Consider the following 15,748-nt stretch of genomic DNA (forward strand, 5'->3'; position numbering starts at 1 on the left):
TTGAGGGAGTGCAGTGTAGGTTCACTAAGTTAATTCCCGGGATGGAGGGACTGTCATATGTTGAAAGAATGAAGTGATTGGGCTTGTATACACTGGAATTTAGGATGAGAGGGGATCATTGAAATATATAAGATTATTAAGGGATTGGACACGCTAGAGGCAGGAAACATGTTCCCGATGTTGGGGGAGTCCAGAACCAGGGGCCACAGTTTAAGAACTGGCCATTTAGAACTGAGATGAGGAAAAACGTTTTCAATCACGTGGCGCAGCGGTAGAGTTGCTGCCTTACAGCGAATGCAGCGCCGGAGACTCAGGTTCGATCCTGACTACGGGCGCCGTCTGTACAGAGTTTGTACGTTCCCCCCGTGACCTGCGTGGGTTTTCTCCGAGATCTTTGGTTTCCTCCCTTCTCCAAAGACATACAGGTATGTAGGTTAAATGGCTGGGCAAATGTAAAAATTGTCCCTAGTGGGTGTAGGATAGTGTTAATGTGCAGGGATCGCTGGGTTGCGCGGACCCGGTGGGCCGAAGGGCCTGTTTCTGCACTGTATCTCTAAATCTAAAATCTAAATTCGCTACCTCAGAAGGCAGTGGAGGCCAATTCTCTGGATGCATTCAAGAGAGAGTTAGATAGAGCTCTTAAAGATAGTGGAGTCAAAGGATATGGGAAGAAGGCAGGAATGGTGTATTGATTGTGGATGATCAGCCATGATCACAGTGAATGGCGGTGCGGGCTCGAAGGGCCGAATGACCTACCCCTGCATCTATTGTCTATTGTCTATTGTCTATTCCCACTCTCCCCCTCTTCCGCCACTCTAGCCATTCTACTAGTTCTACTGTTCGCATCCCTGTACCCCTTCGTTATCACCTCTTCCCCAGCCAACAATGGGCCATTGTGGGCTCCACCCTTCCTTGGTCATCTGTTGCTGGCCGTGCTTTGTTCTGGCCTTTTCTTACCTCCAGTTTCCTCCCCTGTACTTTCAATCTGAAGAAGGGTCCCATCATGAAATGTCACCCATCCATGTTCTCCAGAGATGCTGCATGGCCCATTGAGTTACTCCAGCACTTTGTGTCTATCTTTTGTGAAAATTGAGATTTGAGTAAGGCCTTTTTGAAAGGAATTGCTATTTAATTTGAACCAACTAGTCTTCATATAAAAAGACACAAAGTCTTGATTAATTCAACAGCTCAGGTAGCATCTCTGGACGATAGACAGGACAAGCTGGAGTAACTCTGCGGGTCAGGCAGCATCTCTGGAGTAAAGGAATAGGTGACATTTCGGGTCGAGACCCTTCTTCAGATTGAAGGTCAGGGGTCATGGCTCGGTGATCAGCCATGATCATATTGAATGGCGGTGCTGGGTCGAAGGGCCAAATGGCCTACTCCTATACCTATTTTTCTATGTTTCTGTGAAAGGTAAACAAAAGATGATGGACAAATGAATGAAAGATACGCAAGACAGGATGACAGTGACAGGATGGCTAGGGTGGAGGAGGGATGGAGAGAGAGAGAGGGGATGGAAAGGTTCCTATCCCTTCTCTCCAGAGATGCTATCTGACCCGCTGAGTTGCTCCAGCATTTTGTGTCTATCGTCGGTTTAAACCAACACCCCTGTTCCTTTCTACACATATCTGGAGGACATGGATAGGTGCCATTTTAGTTTGGGACCCTTCTTCAGACTCATCTAGGGGAAATAACAGGGGAGTTACTCCAGCATTTTCTGTCTTTGGTAAACCAGCATCTGCCTTTCTTTATTACTACTACTTGTTCATGACTTGTTAGCAAGAAATATTATCGAATCATAGAGTCATACAGCATTGAAACACACTCTTCGGCCCAACTTGCCCATGCTAACCAACACGTCTAATCCACACAAGTCCCACTTGCCTACATTTGGCCTATGTCCCTCTAAACCTGTCCAATCCATTCATCTGTCTAATTGATTCTTAAACATTGTGATAGTCCCAGCCTCAACTACCTCCTCTGGCAGCTCGTTCCATACACCCACCACCCTTTGTGTCAAAAAGTTACATCCTTGAATACTCAAAATGTGGCCTCACCAACAGAATACTCAAAATGTGGCCTCACCAACAGAATACTCAAAATGTGGCCTCACCAACGTCTTATATAACTGCAACATGAACTCCCAACTTCATTAATCAATACTCTGACTGATGGCCAATGTACCAAAGCCTTTTTGACCACCCCATCGACCTGTGACACCTCCTTCAAGGAACTATGTACTGAGATCCCTCTGCTCTACAACACTCCCCAGAGCCTTACCATTCACTGTGTAGGTCCTGCCTATGTTAAACCTCCCAAAATGCAACACCTCACTGTTCTCTGTATTAAATTTCATCAACCACTCCTAGGTTCACTTGGCCAATCGATCAAGATTCTGCTGCAATTTTTCACAACCATCTTCACTAACTGCTAACCCACCCACTATGGTCTCATTAGCAAGCTTGCTAATCTTGCCATGTACATTCTCATCCAAATCATTGATGTAGATGACAAACAGCAATGGGCCCAGCACCAAACCCAGAGGCACACCACCAGCCATGATCCTCCAGTCTGAGAAGCAACCTTCAACCATCACCCTCTGCTTCCTTCTATGAAGCCAATTTTCCATCCATTCAGCTATCTCTCCTTGGATCCTATGCGATCTAACCTTTCAGAGCAGCCTACCATGTGGAATCTTGTCAAATGCGTTGCCTACAGTACTGAATATTATTTAATATCTGAGGTCGGCACATTGGCACAGCGGTAGAGTTGCTGCCTGAGAGCACTTACAGTGCCAGAGACCTGAGTTCGATCCTGACTACGGGTGCTGTCTGTACGGAGTTTGTATGCTCTCCCCATGATAGAGTGGGTTTTCTCCGAGATCTTCAGTTTCTTTCCACTCTCCAAAGATGTACAGGTTTGTAGGTTCATTGGTTTGGTATAAATGTAAAGTGTCCCAATTATGTGTTGGATAGTGTTAGTGTGTGGGGATCGCTGGTCGGTGCAGACTCGGTGGGCCGAAGGGCTTGCTTTTGCGCAATATCTTAACATCATAAGTGATTGGAGCAGAATTAGGCCATTCAGCCCATCGAGTCTACTCCGCCATTCACTCATGGCTGATCTATCTCTCCCTCCTCACCCCATTCTCCTGCCTTCTCCTCATAACATCCGACACCCTCTGATACTAATCAAGAATCTACCTATCTCTGCCTTAAAAATATCCACTGACTTGGCCTCCACTGCTTTCTGTGGCAAAGAATTCCACAGATTCACCACCCTCTGACTAAAGACTACTTTTTACTGGACCCTCAAAGTGTTAATGATGGGTTTTTTAGGTAAGAACTTTCGACGTGTTTTGAATTTCTTGAATCAAAGATTCAGAGTGTTTTAGTTGTCGGTGGGTGTCAACTTCGAAGAGACAAGTACGTGATAAACGTGGCAATTGTTTTAGGTGAAGTGGAAAGGCACTATTTGCTCAGTTGGAGGATGATAGTCTGGAGGATCTGGCAGGGAATAAGTCACACAAGAAAAATCAGCTTTTGTGCAAAGATGTGATTGAACGTCCACCCCAGACAGACAGTGACAAAATAATAATACTGATCAAGCCTGAGAAGAATATGACAGATTTCGGCTATTGAGTCTTCAGAGATTCATAAGCCCATAGTATAGCATGTCGACAGTTCTCTTCGCAATCTTGAGTCACGGTTGATTTGGTACTTAATCTATGACGATGTTAACCTCACTTCAACTTTTTTTGACCTTGGTAAATCTAAGTGTAATGAGTCGTTAAGCAAATCAGCTGAAATTCTTTTCAATCGCAGAATAATTTCTGGTTGCTGGATCACCGAGGAATTTAAAACAATATATTTGTCTTACGCAAAGGGAGGTAAGGTATTACTTAGGCTGCCGTGGAACTAAAGAAAACATTACTCCACCCACTGTTCACAGAGAGAAACGTAGAAACATAGAGAATAGGAGCAGGAGCAGGCCATTCAGCCCTTCGAGCCATTCAATACAATCATGGCTGATCATCCGTTCCTGCTTTCTCCCCATATCCCTTGATTCTGTTAGCCCTAAGAGCTAAATCTAACTCTCTCTTGAAAACATCCAGTGAATTAACCTCCACTGCCTTCTGTGGCAGAGAATTCCACAGATTCACAACTCTCTGGGTGAAACAGTTTTTGGGATGTGGGAGTAAAACCAGAGCACCTGGAGGAAACCCACGCGGTCACAGGGAGAACGTACAAACTCCACACGGGCAGCACTCATGGTCAGGATCGAACCTGGGACTCTGGCGTTGTAAGGCAGCAGGTCGGGGAAGGTGGGAAAGGCGTGGGCAAGTGGTTTGCTGGGGTGCTTTAACTCCCAACTGTGGTCAAAGAACAGGCAGCCGCCAATAGTCAGGAAGATATTTTAAGGCTCAAAAGTTAATTATTTTAAAATTCATGCTCAATTTCATATCCATTAGCACTCATAATTAACACATTTAAAAATTAGCATTAATTTGCCATCGTGTTCATCACGCCTGTGAAATGAGATTAATTGGCAAGTCTAGTAATAAATTTTTATTGTTGTTCTAAATGCTGCAGTTTTGTACAAGTTTACGTTAGTTCAGTTTTGTTTAGTTCAGTTTACGTTAGAGATATAGTATGGAAGGAGGCCCTTCAGCCCACCTAGTTCGCACCTAGTCCGCACCGACCATTATCTTATAGAAACATATAAAATTCTAAAGGGATTGGACAGACTAGATGTAGGAAAAATGCTCCCGATGTTGGGGGAGTCCAGAACAAGGGTCACAGTTCAAGAATAAGGGGTCGGCCATTTAGGACTCAGTTGAGGAAAAACTTTTTCACCCAGAGAGTTGTGAATCAGTGGAATTCTCTGCCACAGAAGGCAGTGGAGGCCAATTCACTGGATGTTTTCAAGAGAGAATTAGATTTAGCTCTCAGGGCTAAGGGAATCAAAGGACATGGGGAAAAAGCAGGATCAGGGTATTGATTTTGGATAAACAGCCATGATCATATTGAATGGCGGTGCTGGCTCGAAGAGCCGAATGGCCTACTGCTGCACCTATTTTCTATGTTTCAATGTTTCTATGCGATGTTTGGGGTCGAGGTGTCTGAAGAAGGGCCCCAAACTGAAACTTCGCCTTATCCATGTTCTCCACAGATGATGGACACAAAATGCTGGAGTATCTCAGCGAGACAGGCAGTGTCTCTGGGACGTAGCAATGGGTGACATTTTGGGTCGAGACCCTTCTTCGGACTGTGCTTCAGGGGAGAGGGAGTTACAGAGATAAGGAAGTGTAAGAGATCAAAAGAGATGAGAAAGTTCACGGTAAATGTAGAGTAGACCATTGTTAGCTAGGAGAAGGTGATAACAAAGCAAACAGAGATACAATGTAATCACGGGGACAGTCAGACTGGTTGGAGATGTTGCCTGAGCTGCTGAGTTCCTCCAGCACTATGTGCCCCAGGTTTCCTAGCTAATAAAGTGTACATTAGCCTTCACAGCAAAGTTGTGTGCTTTCCAAAAATAGATGTTATTTTTATTCAGATGAGAGATTTAGTAAGATTTGCTAATACACAGTTTTCGTTTTTTTTCATTTTAGAGATACAGCTCGGAAACAGGCCCTTCGGCCCACAGGGTCCATGCCGACCGTCAATCACCCTTACACGAGCTCCATGCTATCCCACTTTCGCAACCTACCCACTGCGGACAATTTACAGAAGCCAATTAACCGACAAACCCGCATGTCTTTGGATAGCGGGAAGAAACCAGAGACCCCTGAGAAAACCCACGCGGTCACAGGGAGATCATGCAAACTCCACACAGGCAGCACTCAAGGTTTGGGCCGCACAGTTGCGCAGCAGTAGAGTTGTTGTTCTTACAGCGCCAAACACCTGGGTTCGATCCTGACTCCTGGTGGTGTCTGTATGAAGTTTGAACGACCTCCGTGTGACCGAGCAGGTTTTCTCCGGGTGCTCTGGTTTCCTCCCACATTCCAAAGACATACAGGTTTGTACGTTAATTGGCTTAGATAAAATTGTAAATTGTCTCTAATGTGTAAGATAGTGCTCGTGTACAGGGCGATCACTGTCTGGTGTGTGATAGTGATAGTGATCACTGTCTGGTGTGGACTCGGTGGGCCGAGGGGCTTGTTAGTTTAATTTAGTTTATTGTGATGTATACTGAGTGAAACGCTTTTATTTCACGCTAACCAGTCAGCGGAAAGCCAATACATGATTACAATCGAGCCGTCCACAGTGTACAGATACATGATAAAGGGAATAACGTAAATAACATTATGTGCAAGATAAAGGCCAGTTAAATCCGATCATAGATAATGCGATGGGCTCCAATGTTTCTGCGATGCATCTCTAAAGTCTATAGTCTAAAGTAAAGTCAGGATCGAACCCAGGTCTGTGGTGCTGTGAGGCAGCAACTCTACCACTGCACCACCACGCTGCCCTTGAGTTTAGACGACTGAAAAGGATTTAGCTGGCAGGTTATAGAGTTGTAGGGAGTGATACAGTGTGGAAACAGGCCCTTCGGCCCAACTTGCCCACACCAGCCAACATCTCCCAGCTACACTAGTCCAACATGCCCGTGTTTGACCCATATCCCTCCAGACCTGCCCTATCCATGTACCTGTCTAACTGTTTCTTAAACGTTGGGATAGTTCCAGCCTCAACTACCTCCTCTGGCAGCTCGTTTCATACACCCACCACCCTTTGTGTGAAAAAGTTACCCCTCAGATTCCTATTAGATATTTTGCCCTTCAACTTGAACCTACTGAATGTCCCCGATTCCCCTACTCTGGGCAAGAGACTGTGCATCTACCCGATTTATTCCTCTCATGATTTTGTACACCTCTTTCAGTTCACCCATCGTCCTCCTGCACTCTAAGTAATAGAGACCCAGCCTACTCAACCTCTCTCTATAGCTCAGACCCTCTGGTCCTGGCAACATCCTTGTAAATCTCTGTACCCTTTCCAGCTCGACAACGTCTTTCCTATAACATGGTGCCCAGAACTGGACACAATATTCTAGATGCGGCTTCACCACATCCGATTTTTAGTTTAGAGATACAGCACAGAAACAGGCCCTTCAGCCCACAGAGTCCGCACCGCCCAGCGATCCACGCACATTAACATAGCAACGTAGAAACATAGAAAATAGGTGCAGGAGTAGGCCATTCAGCCCTTCGAGCCAGCACCGCCATTCAGTGTGATCATGGCGGATCATCCAAAATCAGTACCCTGTTCCTGCTTTCTCCCCATATCCCTTGATTCCATTAGCCCTAAGAGCTAAATCTAACTCGCTCCTGAAAACATCCAGTGAATTGGCCTCCACTGCCTTCTGTGGCAGAGAATTCCACAGATTCACAACTCTCTGGGTGAAATTTGTTTTCCTCATCTCAGTCCTAAATGACCAACCCCTTGTTCTTAAACTGTGACACCTGGTACTGGACTCCCCCAACATCGGGAGCATTTTTCCTGTATCTAGCCTGTCCAATCCTTTAAGAATTTCATACGTTTCTATCAGATCCTCAAGCGTTAACACAAGCCTACACGCACGAGGGACAATTTACACTTGTACCAAGTATGCCATCCCAAGCCAATTAACCTTCAAACCTGTACGTCTTTGGAGTGTGGGAAGAAACCGAAGATCTCGGAGAAAGCCTACGCAGGTCACGGGTTCTGGGAATCTGATCCTTTAGTTGGAGAATCCCAAACTGGCAGCCTCGCTCGGAATAAGAGCCAGGCATTTAGGGCGTAGATTGTGGAGTGCGCCCTCAGTACAGTGAGCTGTTGGAATTCTCAGTCACAGATGGCAGCTGATGATGAGACACTGAGTATCATCACACACTGGGCAGCACCTCAGACGGAACCCGCTGGTGAAGCAACCCGTTCAATTTTTGCCATCTACTGACTTTAAATGCAAAGGAGAACAGAGCAAGGAGTGTAACAGATGGCCGATCCTGTGGCACCGCCGCCAAAAGTGAAAATCAACACCACTATGCTGTGTGCCGAAAATACACCTCAATCTTTGCTTCTTTTTCACAACCGTCGTCCTTATGTCATGACTGGGTGAAGCTGCCAGCTCAGCGGCGATTGATCAATTGAAACCTGCGGCACTCAGTGGTGCTGCGGGTAGTGCAGCTGCCTCACCGCTCCAGAGACCCGGGTTCAATCTTAGTGTCGTTTACCGTCGTTTAGAGATGCCGCCCTTCGGCCCACCGCGTCCGCGCCAACCAGCGGTCAGCCCCCCCGCACACAAGCACTGCCCGTCGCACTAGGGACGACTTACAACGTTTGCTGAGGCCGATTGACCGACAAACCCGCACGTCATTGGAGTGCGGGAGGGAACCGGAGCACCCGGAGAAAACCCCACGCGGTCACGGGGAGATCGTACAAACTCCGTACGGACAGTGCCCGTGGTCAGGATATGGCGCTGTAGGGCAGCAGCTCTAGCTCTGCGCCACCGTGCTGTCTGCTTATAGGATTAAAGGGTTTGTACATTCTCACTGCGAGAGCGTGGGTTTCCCTTGCCTGCACCGGTTTTCACCCCGCTTTGCACTATGTGAGGTGAAACGGCTACTGTCAGTCAGTTGCTCCCAGTGTATGTTTAGGTTGAGGTTTATTATTGCCACGTGTACCGAGGTGCAGTGAAATGCCCAGTGTTCCGTGCCATCCGATCAGGTCAGGTAATACTGATCCATTTCAGTCCGAAGAAGTGTCCCGGCCTGAATCATCACCCATCCATGTTCTCCAGAGACGCCGCCTGGCCCACTGAGTTACTCCAACACTGTTGTAAGGCAGCAACTCGACCGCAGTGCCACTGTGCCACAGTTTCTTCCTATCTGTTATCAGGCAACTGAACCGTCCTCTCATCAGCTTGAGTGCAGCCCTCACCTCTCATCCACGTCATTGGAGACTTTCGAACTTTCTTTAAATTGGACTTTGTCGGATTTCAATGCTATATTTTTGCGCTATATTCACGTGGTGTCTTTTTTTTAACTGGATAGCAGGCAAACAAAAGCTTTTCACTGTGCGCACGTGACAATAATAAACAAACAAACCTGTGAGAACATGAATAGGTGATGTTTCGAATCTGCAACTAGGGTGGGAACGGACGAGTGAACCAAGGAGGCAATCTCTGACATTTGTCCAACCATCTTCCTATCAACAACCTCTGTTACCTGTTTTCACCTATTGCCTGCCACACATTGGCCTGTCCCTCCTCTCTCCCAGTTTTATTTCCCTCTCCCCCCCCCCCCCCCCCCCTTTGCCCTGACAATCACTGAAGAAGGATTCCGACCCAAAATGTTACCTATCCATGTTCTCCAGGGGTGCTGCCTGGCCGGCTGACTTAAGTTGTAAAAATTGTCCCTGGTGTGACCAGGTTAATGTACAGGGTGATCGCTGGTCAGCTTGGAATCGGTGGGCCGAAGGGCCTGTTTCCGCTCTGTGTCTCTAAAGTCTAAAGTCTAAAGTACTGCACAGGTATCGTCCAAGATCAATGTGGTCTCATGATTGAACAAAGGGATTTATTGACGAGCCGAAGGTTTTTCCCACTGCACATCCAAAATGAACAGAAGCTTAAATGACTTGTAATCGTTTCAACGCTAAGGTGATCATTAGTAGGAAATATACCCCACATGCAAATTTATTTTGCTGAAAGTACATTTTTTTTAACAATTAAATCTGCTAACACTCTTACCATCATTAAAAAATCAGGTTTAATTGGTTCTGGAATAATAATGAAGGGAGAAAAAAAATTGATCTTAACTAACCTTGAACTGAAATTATGGTTTAAAAATATTGATTGGTTCAATCTTGTTAAAATATTGATCCCAAAATTTTGGTCGAATGTGCAAATTCTAGGTTAGACGAAGAAATATTTCTCTCATGTTGGAACTCTAAATCACGGATATTTATGAAACTGTGAATGGATTTTATTTTTATCTTTCAGCAGAATAAAATATTTATTTTCATCTAAAACAAAATCTACGGCAATTCCAACTGATGTAAGTTGTTTCAGTGATATTTATCTGACTATCAGACAATATACAATAGACAATAGGTGCAGGAGTAGGCCATTCGACCCTTCGAGCCCTTCATTGGTTTCATGTAATAGTTTCATGGGTGTCCCCTGTAGAGCAGTGAAAGCAATCTTGCCGATGGTTTGGAAGGTCTCGACTCTGGGCGGCACGGTGGCGCAGTGGTAGAGTTGCTGCCTTACTGCGACTGTAGCCCCAAAGACCCGGGTTCAATCCCGACTACGGGTGCTGTCTGTATGGAGTTTCTATGTTCCGTGACCACATGGGTTTTCTCTGAGATCGGTTTCCTCCCACACTCCAAAGACGTACAGTCTGAAGAAGGGTCTCGACCCGAAACGTCCCCCATTCCTTCTCTCCTGAGATGCTACCTGACCTGCTGAGTTACTCCAGCATTTTGTGATACCTTCGATTTGTACCAGCATCTGCAATTATTTTCCTACAGGTTTGCAGGTTAATTAGCTTGGTATGAATGTAAATTGTCCCCTGGTGTGTGTAGGGTGATGGTGTTAATGTGTGGGGAACGCTGGGCAGTGGGCCGTAGGGCCTGTTTCCGCGCTGCATCCCTAAACTATGAAACCCTAATCTCCACTGAACACAAAATCCAGGACAGAGAAGAGGAGATTTACGAGGATGTTGCCAGGACTGGAGGGCCTGGTACTACAGGGAGAGGCTGAGCAGGCTAGGATTCTTTGGAGGATGAGCAGTGATCTTATAAAGGTGTACAAAATCATGAGAGGAATCATGAGAGTCTCTTGCCCAGAGTAGGGGAATCGAGGACCAGAGGACGTAGGTTTATGGTGTATCAGGACCAACACATTATCAGATCAATTGAACCTGAGGAAGGGTTCTGACCCGAAAAGTCACCTCTCCATGTTCTCCAAAGATGCTGCCTGACCCACTGAGTTACTCCAGCACATTGCATCTTCTTTTGTACACCAGCGCCCGCAGTTCAATGTTTCTCCAATATATTTCAGATTTATTTTTCACTCTCCGACAACAGAGCGGCCATTCAGCCCATCCAGTGCATACTAGCCCTCGGGAAATTTCAATCGGACACATTTCCCCACTTTTCCCCTTTAATCTCTCCTCTCTCACATGCCCATCCTGATTCTTCTGCTGCCCACCTACATCAGGGGTGCATTATAGCAGTCGATTAATCTTTCAATGTGGGAAGAAACCAGAAAACAGGCAGATACCCTGGCAAATGCAGGAAGAAATTATGAGAAACACAGATAGTTTAGACCGTTAGTTTGTGAGGGTATCTGCCAATCGTACAATAAATTTTAAGGATTTAGATGAGGGAATTAAAGGTGACATCTCCAAGTTTGCGGATGACACATAGCTGGGTGGCAGTGTGAGCTGCGATGAGGATGCTTTGAGGCTGCAGGGTAATTTGGATAGGTTGGGTGAGTGGGCAGATGCATGGCAGATGCAGTATAATGTGGATAAATGTGAGGTTATCCACTTTGGTGGCAAGAACAGGAAGGCAGATTATTATCTGAATGGTGTCAGATTAGGAAAAGGGGAGGTGCAACAAGACCTGGGTGTGCTTGTACATCAGTCACTGAAAGTAAGCATGCAGGCACAGCAGGCAGTGAAGAAAGCTAATGGCACGTTGGCCTTCATTGTGAGGGGATTTGAGTTTAGGAGCAAGGAGGACCTACTGCAGTTGTACAGGGCCCTGGTGATATCGCGCTTGGAGTATTGTGTGCAATTTTGGTTTCCTAATTTGAGGAAGGACATTCTTGTTATTGAGGGAGTGCAGCGTAGGTTCACCAGGTTAATTCCCGGAATGCCAGGACTGACATATGATGAAAGAATGGATCGACTGGGCTTGTATTCACTGGAATTTAGAAGGATGAGAGGGGATCTTATAGAAACATAAAAATCCATAAAGGATTGGATAGGCTATGCAGGAAAAATGTTCCCGATGTTGGGGGAGTCCAGAACCAGGGGTCACAGTTTAAGAATAAGGGTAGGCCATTTAGGACGGAGAAGAGGAACATTTTTTTCACCCAGAGAGTTGTGAATCTGTGGAATTCTCTGTCACAGAAGGTAGTGGAGGCCGATTCACTGGATGTTTCCAAGAGAGAGTTAGATTGAGCTCTTAGGGCTAATGGAATCAAGGGATATGGGGGAAAAAGCAGGAACGGGGTACTGATTTTAGATGATCAGCCATGATCATATTGAATGGTGATGCTCGCTCGAAGGGCCGAATGGCCTACTCCTGCACCTATTTTTCTATGTTTCTATGTTTCTATTATTTTGCCCTTGGTGTAAATATCAAAGGCTTGAGGGCACAGCTTTAAGGTGAGAGGAGTAAAGTTTAATGGAGATGTGCCGGGCAGGCTTTTTACACTGAGAATGGCGGGTGCCTGGAATGTGCTGCTGGGGGTGGTGGTAGAGGCAAGAGGGTAGTGGCATACAAGAGACTTTTGGATAGGCACATGGATCTGTGGAATTCATTGCCACAGAAGGCTGTGGAGCCCAAGTCGATGGACATTTTTAAGGCGGAGATTGACAGATTCTTGATCAGTACGGGTGTCAGGGGTTGTGTGGAGAAGGCAGGAGAATGGGGTTGGGCGGGAGAGATAGATCAGCCACGATTGAATGACGGAGTAGACTTGATGGGCCAAATGGGCTAATTCTGCTCCTACAACTTATGAATCCTATGAACTAATGTGCAGGGAATGGAGGGATATGGATCATATGCAGGCAGAGGAGGTTAGTTTTGTTTGGTTTAGTTTAGAGATACAACGTGGAAACCGGCCCTTTGGCCCACCGAGTTTGCACCGACCAATGACCATCCATCCATACACTAGTTCTATCCTGCACACTGGGGACATTTTACAGAAGCTAATTAACCTACAAACCTGCATGTCTTTGTAGTGTGGGAGGAAACCAGAACACCCGAAAGAAACCCACGTGGTCACAGGGGAAACGTGCAAACTCCGTACAGACAGCACCCACGGTCAGGATCGAACCCAGGTCTCTGGCGCCCTGGGGCAGCAGCTCTACCAGCTGTGCCACTGTGCCATCCGTTATTCGTTCATGCCTGTTCCTGCCTTTGTATTACAGGTTTATAGATTCATTTCAAATCCATTTTTGAAGAGCTATTGCTTTCTAAAATTCTTTTCATTCAATCACTAAAGTCTAAAGTCACTACGACCTGGACGGTGTTCCTGTGGTGAAGCAATCAACAAACTCCTGTGAATCTGCCAACATTGTTTAGTTTTAGTTTAGTTTAGAGATACAGCGCGGAAACAGGCCCATCGGCCCACCGTGTCCGCTCCGACCAGCGATCCCCGCACACTAACACTTTCCTGTGGACATCATTGGTGTGTGGGAGGAAACTGGAGCTCCCGGAGAAAACCCACGCAGATCATGGAGAGAACGTACAATCTCCGTACAGACAGCACCCGTGGTCAGGATCGAAATTTTGGGGCATCCGGTACAGAGGGGGGAGGGTCGGGAGGGAGGAGGGGGTCTCCCTGTCGGACTGCTCCTGACCCTGGCCAAGATGGCCATCCGCGGGTCCAGGCAGCGGGTAGTCGACGGCCTCACAGAGGTCGGCTGCCTACCCCTGTTCCGGGCTTACGTCCATGCCCGCGTGTCCCTGGAGAGGGAACACGCACACGCGGTGTCCACGGGGACTCTGGAGGCCTTCCGGGAAAGCTGGTCGCCGCGGGGGGGTTGAATGTATTGTTGACAGAGATGGCGGGATTTTAACGTGAAAATTGTTTATTTTGTAAACTGCCGATACGGGCGGCTTTTGTTTGATCACATTTTGCTTAGTATGTTTGTATGTTTTTCTTTGGAATAAAACTTTTATGTACATTAAAAAAAAGTGGTCAGGATGGAACCCGGGTCTCTGGCGCTGGAGGCAGCAACTCTACCGCTGCACCACCGTGCCGCCCCACATTTTGAGAGCATCTCTGGGAATTGTGCAGAAAGAGACTGTGATGATCTCGCTCCAATCTGAATTTCTCTGTGGTGGTGCTGCAGTTGCTGGTTTATGCTGGACGGGAGACACAAAATGCTGGAGTAACTCAGTGGGTCAGGCAGGCAGGCAGCATCTCAGAAGGCTGTGGGGGCCAGGTCAGTGGATATTTTTAAGGAAGAGATGGATGGATGGATGGATGGATGGATGGATGGATGGGTGGGTGGGTGGGTGGGTGGGTGGGTGGGTGGGTGGGTGGGTGGGTGGGTGGGTGGGTGGGTGGATGGGTGGGTGGGTGGATGGATGGATGGATGGATGGATGGATGGATGGATGGATGGATGGATGGATGGATGGATGGATGGATGGATGGATGGACAGGCCCTTCAGCCCACCGAGTCCACGCCGACCAGCGATCACCCCGTACACTAACACCATGGACGTACAAACTCCGCACAGACAGCACGTGTGGTCACCCGTGGTGAAGGGGGCAACGTTTAAAGGGGATCAGTGGAGCAGGTTTTTTACATAGTGGCGGGTGTCTAGAATATATTGCAAGATGTGGTGTTGGAGGTTGATATGATTGGGGTGTTTAAGAGGCTTTTTCGAGAGGCACATAATAGATACGCAGAGAATGAAGTGATGTGGATCACGTGTGGGCAGAAGAGATTACTTTCACTTCCACGTCAAATTCAGCATGGACATTGTGGGCCAAAGGGCCTGTCCCTGTACTGTACTGTGTAGGAAGGAATTGCATATACTGGTTCACACCAAAGATAGACACAAAATGTTGGAGTAACTCAGCGGGACAGGCAGCATCTCAGGAGAGAAAGACTGACGATGGGTCTCAACCCGAAACGTCACCCATTCTTTCTCTCCAGAGATGCTGCCTGTCCCGCTGAGTTAACTGAATCATCCTATCACAACCAGGGAGTGGTCTTGAACTATAATAATAATAATAATGTATTACATTTATATAGCACTTTTCATACACTCAAAGACGCTTTACAGGGATTTAAAGAACATAGGGAAGTGAATAAATAGATAAATAAGTAAACGAACAGAGAAAGGAGACAGAAGGTGAGGTGACCTTCAGTGGTTGAAGGCAGTACTGAACAGGTGAGACTTCAGCGATGTTTTGAATGTGGTGAGTGTGGAGGAGTCTCTGACGGTTTGGGGTAGTGAGTTCCATAGGGTGGGAGCAGCGATGGAGAAAGCCCTGTCCCCCCAGGATCTGAGTTTGGTCCGGATGGGGGGGGGGGATAGGAGATTGGCAGCAGCAGAGCGGAGGGTGCAGGTGGGAGTGTGCCTGTGGAGGAGGTCAGTCAGGTAGGATGAGGCCAGGTTATGGAGGGCTTTGTAGGTCATGAGGAGGATTTTGTACTGGATTCTCTGGGGGATGGGGAGCCAGTGGAGTTTGTAAAGGACGGGGGTGATATGGTCACGGATCGGGGTGTGGGTGAGTAGACGGGCAGCGGAGTTTTGAATGTATTGAAGTTTACTGATGGTTTTTGAGGGTGCGCCATAGAGGAGGCTGTTGCAGTAGTCCAGACGGGAGGTGATGAAGGCGTGGATGAGGGTTTCTGCAGCTGTGGAGGAGAGGGATGGACGGAGACGGGCAATGTTTTTGAGGTGGAAGAAGGCTGTCTTTGTGATGTGTTTGATGTGTTTGTCGAAGGAGAGGGTTTGATCAAAGATGATTCCAAGATTCCGGATGTGAGGGGGGGTGGATACTGGGAGA

The sequence above is a fragment of the Rhinoraja longicauda genome, chromosome 4, assembly GCF_053455715.1.
Source record: "Rhinoraja longicauda isolate Sanriku21f chromosome 4, sRhiLon1.1, whole genome shotgun sequence".
Taxonomy (NCBI): Eukaryota; Metazoa; Chordata; class Chondrichthyes; order Rajiformes; family Arhynchobatidae; genus Rhinoraja; species Rhinoraja longicauda.